The sequence below is a fragment of the Vulpes vulpes genome, chromosome 10 (genome assembly GCF_048418805.1).
Source record: "Vulpes vulpes isolate BD-2025 chromosome 10, VulVul3, whole genome shotgun sequence".
NCBI classification, from domain to species: Eukaryota; Metazoa; Chordata; class Mammalia; order Carnivora; family Canidae; genus Vulpes; species Vulpes vulpes.
Window position 1 is genome coordinate 76,690,081 of NC_132789.1, and position 19,167 is coordinate 76,709,247.

At 36.4% G+C, this 19,167-nt stretch overlaps 1 protein-coding gene across 26 annotated transcripts in view; it reads right to left on the reverse strand.

Annotated features, from left to right (window-relative positions):
• ANKS1B (ankyrin repeat and sterile alpha motif domain containing 1B) overlaps positions 1-19,167 on the reverse strand; it is a 1,023,959-nt gene that overhangs the window by 923,891 nt on the left and 80,901 nt on the right. The gene's annotated exons all lie outside the window — the stretch shown is intronic.

Below are 19,167 nucleotides of genomic sequence, written 5' to 3' on the forward strand. Positions count from 1 at the left end.
AGCCTTCCCTTTCTTAATTAGTTTTATCAAAGAAATATATGCACATAGTCAAACAGTGCTGAGCAATTTAAAATACAACAGTCCTGTGGCAACCACTCTCCTGGACACTCAACCATCAAGGCTCTCCCACTTCCAGAGGTTACGTTACATTCATTCAACTGCTGCTTCTGCCATTCAACAACTTGGTGTTTCTAAATCACATCTATAATATGGATCTATGGGTATCCAACGTAGTGATGTAGGAACAAGTTAGAGGCAGACGGGGCTAGGCAGGTAAGGATAAGGGAAAGGCCCAGAGTCAGACTCCCAGGAATCTGGGCTCCCATAAAGCCCAAGGATACCTAAAGGCCCCAGAGTCAGGCTTTTTCCCATCCCAAGAAAACAGAGCTCAGAAAGGAAAAACAGAAAATAATAAACCTGGCTCCCTAGCTCCACAATGTTAGGGAGTCTCCCCCTTTAATGGCCACTGGGCTGGCAGAAACCCCATATGTAGAGAAATGTTATGAAAGAGAGATTAACCAAAGAGGGGAACACCTAGTTCATGCCAGTGATATTTACAAAGAAACATCATGTTGGTTACAAGTCCACCATGTTTGTCCTAAATATCCACCCTGATATTAAGAAATCTACCAAGTTCCCCAGTCGGTTTCCTATAAAAGCCCTCAGTCCTGACCCCTCTCACTTTCAAGAGCTTTCTCTGCTTAACATATTTCTATCGCTTTTCTCACTCTCTGTCATCCGCAAGATTCATTCTTCGACTCCATGAGACAAGAACCAAGCTCACCCGTGTCAACAGGATGAGGACTTTGACTTCACACTCACTTCGTCTCCCTCACCACAGACTCCCAATGTGGTTGAAACATAATTGGGGATATATCCATAATTGTTTTCATAATGACTAAATATTGCTTATTACTGATTAAAACATTTTATAATGATTATCTTTCGGTAATATCTTTTCACTTTTCTAAAGTTGATTTGCATGCACTTTATTTTTTTCAGTCTCTGGGTGAATCTTTTCCCACAATCCAATAGCTCTAAAGACACTGTAAATAAAATTTTTCTTAAAGTCAGATCAGATAATGTTTTTTCTCTGGTTAGGCCCCTAGAAATCTTCTGCCCCTGTTCCAATCTGCACTGGCCCTCTGAGCGATCCTAGGAATTCTTTTTGCCTCTCTTCTATTTAGAACTTGTGCTTCTAGATTGATCCTATACTTTCCTATTCCTTCGTTTATGTCCTCACTTTGGTGGAACCCACCTTCCACTAATGTTCTGAGAAAAAGTACACAAGAAAAGTAGTATTTTAAAATTTTGAATATGTCATTCACACCTAATATTTTGGCCAAATATAAAATTCAAGATTGAAAATTACTCTCCTGAATTATTCAGTCATTATTCTATTTCAGTCATTTATTCTATTCCAGTTTCTAAAGTTGCTTTTGAGAAATCTGATGCCATTCTTATTCCTGACTTTAAAAAAAAAATTTGTGTATTCATGTGAGACACAGAGAGAGAGGCAGAGACACAGGCAGAGGGAGAAGCAGACTCCATGCAGGGAGCCCGACGTGGGACTCGATCCAGGGCCTCCAGGATCTGGGCCAAAGGCGGCGCTAAACCACTGAGCCACTGGGGTGCCCCTATTCTTGACTTTTATATGTGATTTTCTTTTGTTTTGTTTTTTGTTTTTGGTGGAAGAGATTCTCTATGAGTTAGGATTGTATTTAGTTGCAGGTAAAAGAAAATCCAACATATAGTAGTTAGCTAAATAGGGAATCCTTTTACCCCCCAACATGATAAAAAATCAAGAGATGGATAGTTGCTCATAGCATTAAATTAGCAGTTCAAGCGTATCAGTGCTAAGACCACTGTCATTCTTATGGTCAAACAATGACTACTGTGACTCCAGCCATCAAAGAAGTGGAGCTTATATCAAAGAACAAGTTTTCACAGAAATCCTTCAGACTTCTATTTACATTTTATAGGCTAGCACTTTCTCACACTTGGCGATAGCTGTTTGACAAAGGCAAGTTTTGATCTTTCCAGCCTCTTAAATGAAGAAAAACAAGGGTAAAAGGAGATTAAAATGGGCTGAGGCAGCCAAACTAGAGTATGAAAATTACAATGTGTCTTGGTGTGGTCCTTTTTTAAAATCCTTTTGTGCTGGGCACACCTGTGAGTCTCTTTAAATTTGAAACGCATTTTCAGTCCTGGCAATTTTTCTTTCCTAATTTATTTGAAAATTCCCTCTCCTTTGTTTTCTCTGTTCTTTTTCTTGGGAACTCCCAAAAGTCAGATGTCAGACCTCTGCTGTTGACTGTCTGTATCTTCTTTCTCCTATTTGCAATCTCATTATCTCTTAATCCTATTTTCTGGGAGATTTTCTTATCTCCAGTCAACCCTTCTATTGAATATTTTATTTCTTAGACTATTCTTTTTTGCTTTCATTTTTTAAAGTTTTTATGTAAATTCTAGTTGGTTAGTGTACAGTGTTACATTAGTTTCAGGGATACAATATAGTGATTCAACACTTCCATACAACACCTGGTGCTCATCACAAGTACACTGCTGAATCCCCATTACCTGTTTCACCCGCTCCTCCATCCCTCCCCACTGGTAACTATTAGTTTTCTAAAATAAAGAACCTGTTTCTTGGTATATTTCTGTTTTCCCCCTTTACTCATTTGCTTCTTAAATTCCACATTATGAGTGAAATCATATAGTATGTCTTTCTCTGCCTTATTTCGCTTACCATAATACTCTCTAGCTCCATCCGTGTTGTTGCAAATGGCAAGATTTCATTCTTTTTTATGGCTGAGTAATATTCCATATATTTCTATATATCTCTATATATCTCTATATCTCTCTACATATATATATATATATATATATATATATATATATATATATAAAATCTTCTTTATCCACACATAAACACTTCAGTCATTTTCATAATTTGGCTATTGTAAATAATGTTGCTGAGGACCAGAATCCATGTATCACTTTGAATTAATATTTTCATATTCTTTGGGTAGGTAAATCCAAAGAATTTGGACCCAAATTCTTCAGTTCCAATAGTGGAACTACTGGATTGTAGGGTAGTTCTATTTTTAACTATTTGAGGAAACTCCATACTGTTTTCCAGAGTGGCTGTACAGTTTGCATTCCTACCAACAATGTAAGACAGTTGAAGCTTTCTCCACATCCTTGCCAACACCTGTTGTTTCTTGTGTTGCTGATTCTAGCATTCTGACACATGTGAGGTGGTATCTCATCGTAGTTTTGATTTGTAATTCCCTGATGATGAGTGACATTGAGTATCTTTTCATGTGTCTGTTGGGCCACCTGTATGTCTTCTTTGTAAAAATGTCCATTCATGTCCATACCCATTTTTAATTGGATTATTTATTTTTGGGGTACTCAGTTTTTTAACTTCTTTATACATTTTGGATACTTACTCTTTATTAGATAGGTCATTTGCAAATATCTTCACCCATTCCATGGGTTGCCTTTTAGTTTTGTTGATTGTTTCCTTGCTGTGCAGAAGCTTTTAATAGTTTGTGTTCTCTTATTCTTCCATTTCTCATAAAATATTATTATTTTATGGATATCAAATCTATGCATCTCACTTAAGGTACTGATTAAATTTGCTTGAAGATTTCTTCTTTTTCCTAACCATCTCCCTTTCTTCTGAGCTTTTACTGTGTATTTCTTTGTTTTGGTCTCTTTCTTTCTGTTGGAGTCTGTCCTCAATTGACTGTTGGTAATTGGTTCTATTTCATAGCTAGATACTAAAAAAGGCAACTGGAAGCTGTGTGCATGTGGGCAAAGCTTGATGAGTGGTAAGCGTCACTGTATGACAATCAGACCAACTGTTTTTTCTTTTCATCAGGGAAGCCCACAAGTCATTACATATAGAGATTTTTCTCTGGAGTATATCATTTCAGAAAAGGATCCTCCAGTCTCATAAGGAGGTGTGAAAATAGAAAGGTGGTGGTAAATCTTGTTGCTAATACTTCAGAGCTAAAGCATAGGAAGGGAACTAGCAGTATCACTAATGTGCAGATTTTCTTTCACTTGATTATCAATCTACCCTCCTCTTTGTCATCTCTCAGGTTAAGTTCTCATAGACTAGGTATAATGCTCCAGAGATGAGGAAGCAGTAAGCATCAGCCATCTGGAAATATTATTAATTTTGAAGAGTCCTTTTTGCATCCCACCTCACCTATCTCCCACAGTCTCACACCACCTTCTATAATATACCTAGTAGCACTTCTGATTCCTGATACTTTCTCAGATTCTGTTGGAGGAATCAGTTTGCACATCACTGACGCGTCCTCTGCAGATAGTTAGATTTGACATTCTCCCTGTTACGTTATCTACAATTCTTCCTCCTGCTTAATCTCCCTATCCTGTAGATGAAAATTAGAGATACCTCCTAGTTTTATGGAAAACAGAACGTGTGTATCTGTTATTTTTTGTTTGTTAATGGTTTTAAAGTGATTTCTGGTAAGAGGCAGAAGTACTTTTTCTGCCATTTGAAACAGGTAAGTCTCTAATCATGAATTTAAAACTGAAAAACAGGGCCACCCAGGTGGCTCAGTCAGTTGAATATCCAACTTTTGATTTCGGCTCAGGTCATGATATCAGGGTGGTAAAATCCAGCCCTGTGTCTGGGTGTAGAGCCTGTGTAAGATTCTCTCTCTCCCTCTTCCTCAGCCTCTCCCCTCTATTAAAAAAAAAAAAAAAAAAATAGGACATCCTGAGTTGTCAAAAGGAAAAGTTTATGAAACTAAAAAACATTCATAGATATGAACAAAATATACTCCACAGCAAAACTCTACCCACTAATAAGATAGTATTAGTGATCATACACTATCAGTTTAGAATAGTATCTGTTGATTATCCATTTCTGACAATATGATATACTAGCTTGGAGCATGAACTCGGAGGTCAAACTGCTTTGAATTTTGTCTCTACCACCTACTTCACTAGCCATGTGGTATTGAACAAATTCTCTTTATATCAATTCCATAAACTGGCAAATGTAGAGGGGTGATAAACAGTAAGTGAACAAGTGCCTGGCACTTAAATAATCAATAAACACTGGTACTAGTATTAACTCCAAAAGACCAAAAATTCTAAAGTAATGAGTGATGAGGCTGTTCTAAGTGCTGTATAGGTAACAACTTATTGAATCGCAAAAACACTATAAGGTGAGTATACTATTACCAGGCCAATTTTAAAAGGATGAAACATGTACAAATAGGTTAAATAACTTGCTTGAGGTCACACCCAAAGGTAGAAAATCAGGATTCAATTCCAAGTAATCTGGTCCTAGAGTCTTTGATCTTAACAATTTACACTATATAGCTCATGGATAGTATCATTCAAATTTAAGTCCCTATGTTCTCTTTAGTTATCTTATGGAATGTCAATTAAATTATATTTGGTACAATTAACAGACAAACTCAAAGAAACATCCCAAAATGACACTACAAAATCTGAACCAAATTATTTTTCCATTTAACTGCCTCCTAGGTCAGGACAGTTACATAGAATGGTTGTGTATAGGGATCCCTGGGTGGCGCAGCGGTTTGGCGCCTGCCTTTAGCCCAGGGCGCGATCCTGGAGACCCGGGATCGAATCCCACGTCAGGCTCTCGGTGCATGGGGCCTGCTTCTCCCTCTGCCTATGTCTCTGCCTCTCTCTCTCTCTATCATAAATAAATAAAAATTAAAAAATAAAGATTTAAAAAAAAGAATGGTTGTGTATATGTGATACTCATTTCCATAATGAGTGGAGAATATAAAAATAAAAATATGCAGCTTTTAAGCCTATTGCTCCCAAATCACTCATTATGATTATCTCTTTTGTAGCATGGAAATGTTTTCTAAGTCTATCTTCTTTAGGTGAATTAAAAGATTTGTAAAATTACGTGAAAACTCACCTTCCAGTACCAAAAGCCCCATCAAGACAGAAATTCTTAATAAACTAAGCAATGAGTCATGACAAGTGAAAGCTAAAATGAAGCACAAATACATAATTTTGTGATTACTTTTCCTCCACTAAAGCTGTTAGCCAGAATTTAACAACATGTGTCCTTAGGGTTCTGGTTAGGATGGAAAAAAGCATTATTTTACCTTGGTCTCTCCATGGAATGCAGCTATAAAACCTGAGCATAATGCATAGAGCAGCTATTCGAAAACTCCAAAAACTAGCAGGTGAATTGGAAAAGAAATGCAGAATTCAAAATAACAACACTGAGTTTCCTGTTTTTCCTTCAGTATCCCAGTCTGGATTCAAGGCACATCAAAACCAGGAATAAACACCAAGATGTGAACGGAAAGAGTTTTGGAGAAGTCATCTAGTTCTGGCTTAACAAGTGGAAAAATGTATTCCTAACATGGAGAAGGAGTGAGGGAAATCTTAATTCTTTTTTTATTATATCTTTATTTTCTCCTCTCTCATCTTTCAGTCCTCAGGTAATCCTGTGGCAGTGACAATGACAAGAGGGAGAGACTCACGGGTGTCTAAAACTTGGAGGAAAAAGAAAATTCCTTTCCTATTGGAAGAGCTGAACATAGGTTAACTAAAGCTCCCAGTTTGGGGGCTAATGGACCAAAAGGCACTGGGGATATTGTAAGAGGGAGAGGGTTGGGAAATGAGCCCATCCTGAGCTGCACATGAATGGATATGGATCCTAAACACCATAACAAAGATTTGAGAATTGAGCTAAATTACAGACCACTGCCTAGATCTCAGACTGGCCACTCAGTTACAAACACATGAGACAGAAAAAAAGAGCACTGTAACAAATTTGAAAATGTACTTAACACTGAAACCACAAACCACAGAAGTGCTGGTTAGAACTTGCAACCTAAACCCTCTGTGTTGATTGCTTGCTAAAATAAACATATCAACATTCTTCATAGGATATAAGTCAGACCCAGAGTCTCATAGCATAATATTCAAAATGTCCAGAATACAAAATTACTCAGCATTACAAAAAACAGGAAAATTCCAATTCATATGGGAAAAGAAAATTCAGAGACATCAATGCCAAGATATACATATGTTAGAATTACCTGACATGTTAAAGTAGTTATGAAAAACACTCTTGAAATGAATGAAAAGAGGAGTTTCAGCAAGGAAACAGAAGATCTAGAAAAGAAACAACCTTAAAATTTAGAATTGATAATCAAAACTTTAAAACTCTCTAAACAGCCTCTATTACAGAAAAGATGAGAGAGGGAAGTATCAGTAAACTTGAAGACAGGTCAATATTAATTATCCAGTCTAAACAACAGAAAGAAAATGATATCTATAAAGTAAATAAACAATCTCAGGACCTGCAGGACAATACCAAAATGTCTAGGATTCATGTTATTCCAGTCCCATAAAGAGAAGACAAACAGAGACTAGAGAAAAAATACTTGAAAAAACTGATGGCTAAAGCCTTTCCAAATTTAGCAAAAGACCTAAACCCAGAGATTCAAAAAGCTCAGTGAACCTCAAAAAGAGTAAACCCAAAAATATCCATGTCTAGACATGACAATCAAACTTCTAAAAACTAAGGACAAAAATACTGCAAGTGGCCAAAGAAAAATGACGCACTACTAATAGGATATTAATGATTTGAAAGATCGGATCTTTCATCAGAAATCATGGAGGCCAGAAAATATGGCACACATTTTTAAAGCACTGAAACAAAAAAGCATTCAAACCAGAATTCTATATCTAGTGAAAATACCCTTCAGGAATAAACATGAAATAGGCATTTTTAGATGAGGAAAAACTTAGGAGAATCTTTTAAACAAGAGGCTTCTCGAAAAGAAATTCTAAAGGAAGTTCTTCAGACAGAGAAGATAATACCAGAAGAAAACTTGAAACATCAGAAATAAAGACAGAACAACAGAGAATGGTCTATTTCTGGGTAAATATCATAGACTATTCCTCCATCTTGAGTTCTTTAAAACATGCTTGACAGTTGAGAGCAAAAAATATAGTATTGTCTGATGGAGTTTTCAACGTACAGAGTCCAAGATAGACCCACCTAAATAAGGTCAATTGATTTTTTACAAATATGCAAAGGCAGTTCAGTGGAGAAATGACATCTTTTTCATAAGAGGATGCATATTTCTAAGCAAAAAACAGAACAAAACAAAAAAACCTCAAACTATGCCTCATATTATATATAAAACATAACTCAAAATGTATCATAGATTTGAATATAAAACATAAAACTATTATATACAGTTTCTGGGGAAAACTCTGGAACAAATTTTTGTAACACCAGTTTAGGCAAAGATACACCTAAAGAATAATCCATAAAATTTTTTGATAAGTTGTATTTCATCAAAATGAAAACCTTTGGCTCTGCCAATACACTACTAAAACAATACAAAATAAGCTATAGACTGGAAAAAACAAGACAAAAACTTGTATCCTGAATATATAAAGAACTCCCAAAACTTAACAAGAAAACAAAAAAAAATCATTTTCAAAAAATGGACAAAAGATTTAAAGAGGAAAGTTCATTAAAAAAAGACACATAGATGGTAAATAAGCACATGAAAAGATGCTCAAAAATCATTAGTCATTAGAAAAATACAAATGAAAATAAAACCAAAACAAGAATACTATTATATACCTATTAGAGTCAAAAAAAAAAACTAACAACCTCTAAGAGCTAGCAAAAATGCAGAACTGAAACTTTCAAACATAGCTGGAGGGAAAGCAAACTAGTGTAGCCACTTTGAAAAAGTTTTGAAGTTTTTAAACATACTTAAACATACCATAAAGTTACACTTATCCTATGACCCAGCAATTCTATTCTTAGGTATTTATGCAAAAGAAATAAATATTTATTTTTACACAAGTCTGTACTTGAATATTATAATAGCTGTATTTATAAACACCAAAATTAGGGGGGGGAAGCAAATTTTCTTAAACTAGTAAATAAACAAATGGGTGTACCAACACCCATACAAAGGAATATCATTCGCAAATAAACTATTGATATGATAATATGAGGAATTACAAATGCCTTATGTGAAGTCAAAGATTCCAGACATAAAACACTACACATTACAAAATTCCATGTATGTTACATTATGGAAAAAGAAAAAAAAAAACCAAAGGAAAAAAAAACAAGAATAGAGAAAAGATAAGTGATTGCTAGAGGTCAGGGCTGGGGAGAGGAAAACAACGAGGGCATTTTGGGGAGTAATGGAATTCTTTCATACTTTGACTGTGGTAGTGGTTACATGACCATGCATGCATCCAAACTCATAAAGCTGTACACCAAAACCTTTAATCTTTATTGTACATTAATTTTTTATTTAAAGCAAATGTACTTACTTTAAAAACAAAGACAAAATGAAGCACTTGGGGGTTCAGTCAGTTAAGCATTTGACTCTCGATTCCAGCCACATCATGATCTCAGGGTTGTGACATCAAGACCCGCACTGGGCTCTGTGCTGGAAGTAAAGCCTGCTTAAGATTTCTCTCTCTCTACCTCTGCCCTCCCCCCACCTCTCAAAAATATAAAAAATTTTTAAAAAGCAAAGACAAGGACAAGTTAGGATCCCATCACTGTTTAATATATGATCTTCGACAAATGACCTAACATCACAGAGCTTTGGTTCTCCAACTTTTAAAATGAAAAATATTTCTATCTCACTGGGGTTTTTTTTAAGTTCTTTAAAGGTTCCAAGATCCTGTATTTTCACATTCAATTACTTCTTTCTGAAACGTTTCTTCCCTTCCTCTCTTTCCATTTGCTTGGCTAATTCCAATTTATCCTTTAGGTCTCCGTTTAAATATTCATAAAATTTAAAAATTTTCTTCATAAAAGCCTTCACTGCGCAATGCACTTTTATTTCATAACACTTCTCACATCTATGCTTAAATAATTGTATTTAATGTCTAACTGTCTCACAAAATGGGAAGCTACATGAGGAAAGGGACTGTTTGAATTGTTTTTATCAGAACTATTTATCCAAGAAACCGCAGAATGACTAGAACACTGGTGAGTGTTCCATAAATATTTCTAAACAAAGGTACAAAGACAATAGAAATAACATTTTGTATAGTGCTCTTATTAATAATTCTTAATATCTTTGATTTTCTCACTATACATATAAGTCCACCACATATTTATAGAGTGACTTGCAAAAGATTGTTATGTAACATCCTTGAGATGAATTTTTCTTACATTTAAAATTAGAATATTAAACCTATAATATATTACTATGAAGAGGTTAAATAATACATTAAAACCTTACAATGTGTCCTAAAATTAATAGGATATTAATATTAATTAATATCTCGATATTAATTTCTTTCCTTCCTCTTTCCTCGCCTATTTCCCTACTAATTTAAGCTGGAGTTAAACTTCAATAGTAGTAGACATATTAGTCCCCATACCAATGATTTCCAATATCTTGGTCTAGGTTAACATAAGCCTCATGACTAGAAAACCAGATATAGACTAGTGTTCACTGATTAGCCCCGGGTGGACAACTTGATACAAGCAGGACCCCTCTGCCATCTGGTCAATGAACAGTCTGACACAATAGGCCCAAATGGAGAATCAATGATAATTTGCTAAATCAGCCATATTTGGTCCCTACTGAATTCATCTTAAAAAAAGACAGACTAGAGAGTAACAAAAAGATTAATGAAGCAACCATGGGGAGAGAAGCAAAGGTAACAAGAGAAAAAGCCATTCATTCATTCCGCAAATACTGATGATAGCCCATTTACTATGTGCCACATGACTCAAAAGAGAAGCACTGGGAGAGTATTCAATTTCCAGAGTTTTAAGAAACCCACACACCTTCCACTTCCAGTCCACGTGACTCTTCACAATGAATCTTTTTTTTTTTTTTTTTTTTGGTCCTAAAGGTAGATGGATTAAGGCTCCATTCCTTGCAACCAAAATGATTTAACACAGTTGCATTGGGGAAAGTACAAAAAGGTGTCTTTTAGATTTTTTACAAGACAAAGTATGTCTTGCCCTAGGTAATTACTCAAGTGAAAAAAGGTTCTTCCTCAAAGTGTACAGTTCCTTTCCTAAAACTGGTTACAGCCAGAATGGACAGCGACAAGTGGGAATAGGAAGAGGCACTGGCCCTAAATATTCCTTTACAGAACCACCACCACCAGAAACATGCTTTTAAGTGTCTTCCCTCTATTGCACAGATATATGCAAAGAAGAAAAATGATCTGCAACTACCACCATAGGCTAAAGGTCTTTCTCACAAACACAAATACAATTCGTTGCATCACAGTCCCTTGACCATTTTTTGCAGAGGAGTCTACAGACCTCACCAAAATAATTTGGGTTTCTAAGGCAAGGAAGTGAGGAATTTCCTCACTCTAACGTATTACTGGACAGGCTTGAAGTCCAGACCAGCAGTGCAGTTATGTCTTCAGCAAAGTCTAGTTGTTTTAAATTGCACTTCTTTTGATAAAATATCTCAGTGATTTCAGCAAGAATATAAGATTTGGTGTCTTAGCTCTAAATTTTCAGCCTTTGAGAAATGACTCCCCTTGGCAAAAAAAAAAAACAAAACAAAACAAACAAACAAACAAAAAAAAAAAACTAGAGACTGATTAGCAAAGTAATATTTATTTACTTATTAAAACGTAATTTATTTTATAATTACATGCAAGAATCACTATGCTAAGAACTCAATGCTGGTTTCAATCAATGCAAGTGGACACTAATATAAGCCATATCTTCTTGCTCACTCTAAAGAAGCACTGCTACTTTTCTCTGTACTGAGCATTTTTTTTAAAGATCTTATTTATTTATTTGAGACAGAGAAAGCACAAAAGGAAGGGGAGATGGAGAGACAGAGGGAGACGGAACCCAATGTGGGGACTGATTCCAGGGCCCTAGGATCATGATCTGAATCAAGGGCAGATACTTAACCAACTGAGCCACCCAGGCGCCCCTTGTACTAAGCATTAAATAGGTTATTATTTTCATTCTTACAAAAAACCACACGAGGTTGATATGTGACTCTAAAATACAGAAACAAATAAAATTTTAAAAAATACAGAAACTGACCATTGAAAAAGTATTTCTCCAAAATCCCTAACCAAATAAACGTCAAAGTGTGGGATCTGATGTAGGGCAGCCTTAATCTTTCTTGTCCATAATGACCCAGAGCACTACCTTTCCAGGATCATTTATCTCATTTAGAAACATGAGTCCTTCCTGTATCTGTCTCCCTGACTTTGGGCATTTCTTATTTCAAGAAAGACCTTTTTGCTTAAAAATTCCAAATCACCAAATGTCATTTTTGTAACACTATAAATTCTAAATGCAATTGTCTGTCAACTAAGAAAGGTCTCAGAACATTTTAAATATTACATTCTCCCCAAATTCATATAATAAATCTGGTAGCTGAGAAATTCCACATTAAAGGCAGAGTTACTTACCAAACCACTCTTTCCTTTCAGAAACAATCCAAGGCAACAAGTTTGTGCTTACTTTTTTCATACCGTCATGGCATATTAAAGGAGGAAAACCTACTGATAAAATCAATTATTAACTGAATCTAAAATGAACCAAAATTCAGTCTTTTTATAATATTTTAGTAGCTTACCAGACACTAAACCTGGAACCCAAATAGGGAAATAGATCTGTGGTCCATCTCTAACTCTTCCAGACTCTTACTCTGTGTGGGGCTAAGACTGCATTTTAACGAGATTCCAGGTGACACTTCAGTAGCACAGACCGAAGCTGTGTCTGGCTCAGAGGTTGGTTTTAGCCCAAACCAACTAAATCATCTGGGTCTCAAATGGTGTGTGACAGGGCCCACTCTTCTTTTTAAAACCTCCCCAGATGATTCTAACATGCATTCTGGGCTGAGATTTGCCACAGTTGAGAACCACTGCCCTAGCTCATCAGAGCCTGAGTCCTGCTGAAAGTCCTTTCCTTGAGCTCTTCTCCCTACAAGCTATTAAAAACCTGGTCTATTAACTCAGTGTTGAATAAAGACCATTTAAATGGAGCGATAACAATAGATACTATGATGGTTAGTCTTACGTGCCAACATGGTTATGCTGTGGTACCTAGCTGCTTGGTCAAACACCAGTCTAGATGTTGCTAATAAGGTAATTTTTAAATGTTGTTAACATTTAAGTCCATAGGCTTTTAGTAAAGCAGGTTACCTGCCATAATGTGGGTATAGGCTTCAGCCAAACACCTGAAGAACTTCAGTGCAAAAACTGAGTGGAAAACAAAGCAGGCACCTCGGAGTTTTATTCAGGGTATGTGGACCAGGCAGGGATCTGGTGGAGGACGATTCACGGCAACTGCATAGTTATCCTCCACAAAATCCAAACCCTAGTCCACAGATTTTATTGGGTGAGGGACCTACAGAAAGGCACTGTCGTAAGATCAAAAGGTTCGCAGGCACCTAGCTGACAGCTAACCTTCAATTCAATCTTGTGGCACCACTTGTACATCAAAAGAGGGAAAGACTGTTATGTCTAATAGATTTATGGGAAGCTAAAAGAAGCCTCCCTGTATCCTGGCCTTGGAGGGCATTTCTATGGTATGTATATTAACCTGAATGGGCCTGAACAAGTAACCCCAAAAGAAGTCATCAATTGGACACGAACAAGATGGCAGGCCAAGGACGGAGTTAGTATTGTCAGCACTCCTACACTGTGTGTATCCTGTCGACTCCACATCCCAATATAGATACCACCTATTTAAATGCAAACTAATGTGCCAGCAATCATGCTAAGTTATTCACATGCATTTTCTTTACATCAACCAAATTAAATAGTTGAAAAAGCGAGCTAAAGAGAAGACATTGTGACCACAGATAGGGACGCTTCATTTAGCAACTATGGAGGAGAAGCAGTATAGAGGATCAAGAAAAAGATCAAAAGGTTAAGTATTCACTGAAAAATAAAAGGCAAAAGGAAAAGCTGGAAACCTATAGATTTTATGCCTGCCACAGGACACCAGTCATTTGCTTTCTGCTTCCATAAACTTACCTTTTATGGATGGTACACTTACCTAAATTCATACAATATGTAATCTTTTGCATCTGGCTCCTTTCAATGAATACACAATGTTTTTGAAGTTTATCCATGTTGTAGCATATATCTGTACTTCCTTTTTATTGAATAGAATCCCACTGTAGAGATATACCTCATTATGTTTGTCAACCCACCCATTGGCAGATGTCTGTATTGTTTCTAGGGATGGACTACTATGAATAATGCTAGTATTAATAGTCACAAACATATGTTTTCATTTCCCCTGGGTAGATATCTAATAGTAGAACTTACAATAGTAAGTTTATGGTTAACCTTTTAAGAAACTATGAAAGCTGTTTTCCAAAGTAGTTGCGTCATTTTATGCTCTTTCCAGCAATGCAGGTTCCAGGTTCTCTACATGTTTGCCAACATTTGTTATTGTTCATCTTTTAAATTATAGCTATTTAATTGAATGTACATGTGTATTGTATAGCAGATGTGCAGTGGTATCCCACTGTAGTTTTAATTTACATTTCACAAATGACTATGTTGAGCATCTTTTTCACGTCTTTATAAACCATGTATAGATCTTCTTTGGTGAAACGTCTATTAAAATCTTCACCTATTAAAAAAAAGACTTTGGGCCTTATTTTAATAAAAACTTGAATAAACCAAATGTAAAAGAAAAATTAGTGATAAAACTGTGGAAACCTGAACATTCAGTGGATATTTGTTATCAAGACATTATTAGGTTTATTCGGGTCCTGATAATGGCATTATGGTTTTGCTTTTTGAAAAAAAAGTCTTTATTTTTCAGAGTGATATGCAGAAGAATTTATAGATGAAATAATGTGAGGTCTATAATTGCTATAGGATAATCTAGAAGAGGTGGGGGAATAAAAGATTGTCCATACGTTGACAACTTACCATTCTGAAGCTGAGAAAAGGTTTCATGAGGACTCATAATACTATTCACTCTACTTCTGCATGTGTTTGAAAATATCCATAATAAGTTTTGAAACAAAAAGCTGACATACTGAATGCATGCATTAACTTGTACATGCTCTTAAAATCCCCTAAAATTATCATAAAAGCCTTTTTAAGATATACTCAACAAGAAGAAAGAATATGTGAAAGAAGACAACAATAAGAATTTGCAAGTTGGAAAACAGAGAGATAAACATTAGCTAACTTGAGAAACCCGAATACCTGGCTGGAAAAAGCCAAGAAAGCAACCCAATTTACACAGCAACATCTCCAACAGTTTTAGGAATAGGTGGTACACAAAGGAATGGCTGAAAGCCAAGTAAGGAAAATGAACCCTCCACTCCATACAGTCAGGCAACTATCCCTTTCCCTCTCCCGAAGACTGTGGCTTACTTTCTCGAGAGTTAAAGAGACGTTCTCTGGATGAAGCGCATCAGCTACAGCTGAGAGTAGAAATAAAATACTAAAGCAAAGTAATTAAGTAAAAGTTTACACACTAAATAAAAAGACTTCTTCCTCAATTCAGCTCCCAGAATGCTCATAAGCTCAGAGAAGACTCTGGAATATCTGACCAGCACAAGAGAAAAGGCTGAAAGATGCTAATACTGAAAGATCCCTCAATGTCCACTCACCCTATAGTTATAAGCTTTAACTATGAATACAGAGCTCTGGCTAGCTTTCCAGAGGCCCACTTTCCAAGGCAATAGTTAATAGTTAATTTGCTATGTCAACATGGTTGGGCCACAGCGCCCAAATATTTGGTCAAATGTTTTCCTGGATCTTTTTTGAAGGTGTTTTTTTGTGAGATTAATATCTTACATGAGTGGACTTTGAAAGCAGATTATCCTCCAAAATATGGGTTGACCTCGTAAAACCACTTCAAGGCCTTAATTAATAAAACAAAGACTGACACCACACCACCCCACCACCACCCTGCCCTGCCAAACCGCTCTGCCCTGAACAAGAAGGAATCTGCCAGAAGACTGCCTTTGGACTCAAACTGCAACTTTTCCATGGGTCTCTAGCCTGCAGGCCTACCCGAAAGATTTCGGACTCACCCAGCCTGTACAATCACATGAAGCAATTCCTTTTTTTTTTTTTTTTAAGATTTTATTTATTCATGAGAGACACAGAGAGAGAGGGGCAGAGACACAGGCAGAGGGAGAAGCAGGCTCCATGCAGGGATCCCAACATGGGACTCGATCCCCAGTCTCCAAGATCACACCCTGGACTGCAGGCGGCGCCAAACCGCTGCACCACCAGGGCTAGGGCTGCCCACGTGAGACAATTCCTGAGAATCAATCTCAATCTCTTTTTCTCTCTCTCCCCCTCCCTCCATAAATTCATGAGTTTCTTATGACCAAGACTACTCCTGGTGGCTCACACTTCATCCTTTCCCCCAGCTCTTCACAATGACACCCTGAACAGGCTGTATTCTATTTCAGGCTTTTGTGATCTAACCTGGAATTCAAGGGAAATGTGCCCTAAGATCCAAACAAGCAACTTTTAAGCTTTAAGAAGATACTCTCTTCATAAATAGGGATTCTCTGTGTCTGTGGAATAGGAGCCATCTCATTTATTAATGGTCCTTAACACCATAAATAATGCAGACCAGTCTGTTTAACTAAACTCCCTGAGGTTTCAGGAAATAGTTCGTATGTTTACTAATTATTTTTTATTATTTATAGAATTTGTCTCTCACAAAAATCTATGTCCCAGAGATGCTTGAAATCTCTCCATTGGTCACTTACTACTCTGATAAATGCTATTTACTTCTCTTTTAAAATATATAAGGGGACTAGAGGAGTTTTGAAAGTGGATGAGAGAACACAAAAAAAAAGAAGATAGGAGAATAAATTTGAGCACTATTCTAGGTTTTCTTTCTCTTTTATTTTTTTAAGATTTTATTTATTTATTCACGATAGACACAGAGAAAGAGCGAAGCAGAGACACAGGCAGAGGGAGAAGCAGGCTCCTTGCAGGAAGAGACTCAATCCTGGGTCTCCAGGATCACACCCCAGGCTGAAGGCAGCGCTAAACTGATGGGCCACTGGAGCTGCCCTAGGTTTTCTTTTTAAAATGACTAAAGCCATCCTCACTGGCTACCTAATCATCTTAATTACCTTGAAATTACTAGTAAATTATTCAAAGCCATGCAAAAAATGCCTATGCAAATTATTATTGATTTAAATAACATACACCATTTTTATTTGTCCATTCTCAGCTGTTGAAGAACTTTACATTCAACAGCTACTAGAATTAAATTTTACAGTACATTAAAACAAAGAAGCACTAGGGGGCGGGGGGAAAAAAAAAAAAAAACAAAGAAGCACTAGTGCTTATTTACCAAACTAATGTTTACTTAGCAAAAATATTTTCTGTCATCCTAGTGCTCATACCAAGAAAGGGGAGCAGCTTCAGCTATGATGATTAGATGGCTTCAAGATGGGGGTCTGACTAAGCCTTGAAAGATTGGCAGGGATAATAGAAAGGACAGAGAAGAGGGATTTCAAACAGAGACATGAACTTTGAAAAGTAAAAAATATGTTCAGTAAATGTTGAAAACCACTTTGTCAAAATGCCGAATTCTTAGAAGTACTTTGCAAAAACGCAGAATTCTTACAAGAGAATTAGAGGGAAATAAGATTAAAGAGCTAAGAGGCACCTGGGTGATTCAGTCAGTTAAGCATCCAACTCTTGATTCCAACTCAGGTCATGATCTCAGGGTCATGAGATCAAGCCCTGCATGGAGCCCCATGTCCTGCTCCACCCTCAGCCTGGAGTCTGATTAAGATTCTCTCTCTCCAGACACCTGGGCAGCTCAGTGGTCGGGCGTCTGCCTTTGGCTCAGGGCATGACCCCAAGGAGCTGGGATCGAGTCCCACATCCAGCTCCCCACAGGGAGCCTGCTTCTCCCTCTGCCTGTGTCTTTGCCTCTCTTTGTGTCTCTCATGAATAAATAAATAAAATTTTTTTTTAAATAAAAAAAAAATTCTCTCTCTCCCTCTCCTTCTGCCCCTCCCCCTGCTCATGCTCTCCTTTCTCTTTCTAAAATAAATAAATAAATCTTAGAAGCGAGATTAAGGAGGTAAGAGTTATGCAGAGAAAGAATAAAAAGATTAAAGTACAAGTACAATGGGGAAAAGTTTAATTTTTTAAAATGTATATACACATATTAAATAGCAATATATATAAACCCCTTTTAGTACAGTCTCTGGTCCATAGCAAGGCTAAGTGAATATCCACTATTATTGTGGCTTCCTCCTCTTCCTATTTTGGTCTCGGTTTAAGGAATCCTGTCTATTTTCTGCAATTTGCTATATACGATGGATAAATTTATGGAGTAATGATGAAGAAAGCAAAGATGAGATCGGCATACTAATTTCTCTCTGCTTTAGTTACAGCTTTAAGATAAAACAGGAGAGCCACAGATTCATATCATAGATGGTTTTTCATTTTTGCCATAGCATTTCAGAGCTCAACCAACTCTAAGATGATGATGATGATGCCTCCTATTTATCCAGGCTTTAACAGAGCACCCTCAAACACATTAACTAACAACAACAACCATAATAATAGCCACATGGAAATCAACTAGTTTAGTCCTCTCTTTCATAAATGAGAGAACTTTAAAAAATAAATAAATAATAAATAAATAAATAAATAAATAAACCTAAAAGAGATAGTGAGATTAAATGCCTTGGTTGAAGTTACTAATTAGTAGCATTGGTGATGTGATGATGACGACAATGATGATGATGATACTAATAAGCTGCTAAAACTTTGTGTATATTTTCTCATTTAATCCTTATAGCAGTCCTAAGAGGTAAGTACTATATCTCTTTTTTTAAGTTAAAGAAACTAAAGTTTAAGAAGATTAGGAAACTTACTCATGGTCACAGAACAAAAAGTGGCAGAACTGGGATTCAAAAAAACATGACTGACCCAAAAACCTATCCAGTTAATCACTAAACCATGCTTTCTGTAGTTAAGATGAGATCTCAATTCTTCTGAATCCCATCCCTTACCTAAAGTTTTTCCCCCACAACTTATGTCCCAAATTCAGTGAGGTATATATTCAAATAAAAATCTAAATATATATTTCATTTATTATATATTAAATTATCTGGTACCCCTGAATGTCTAATGTTACAGACTATAGATCCATCT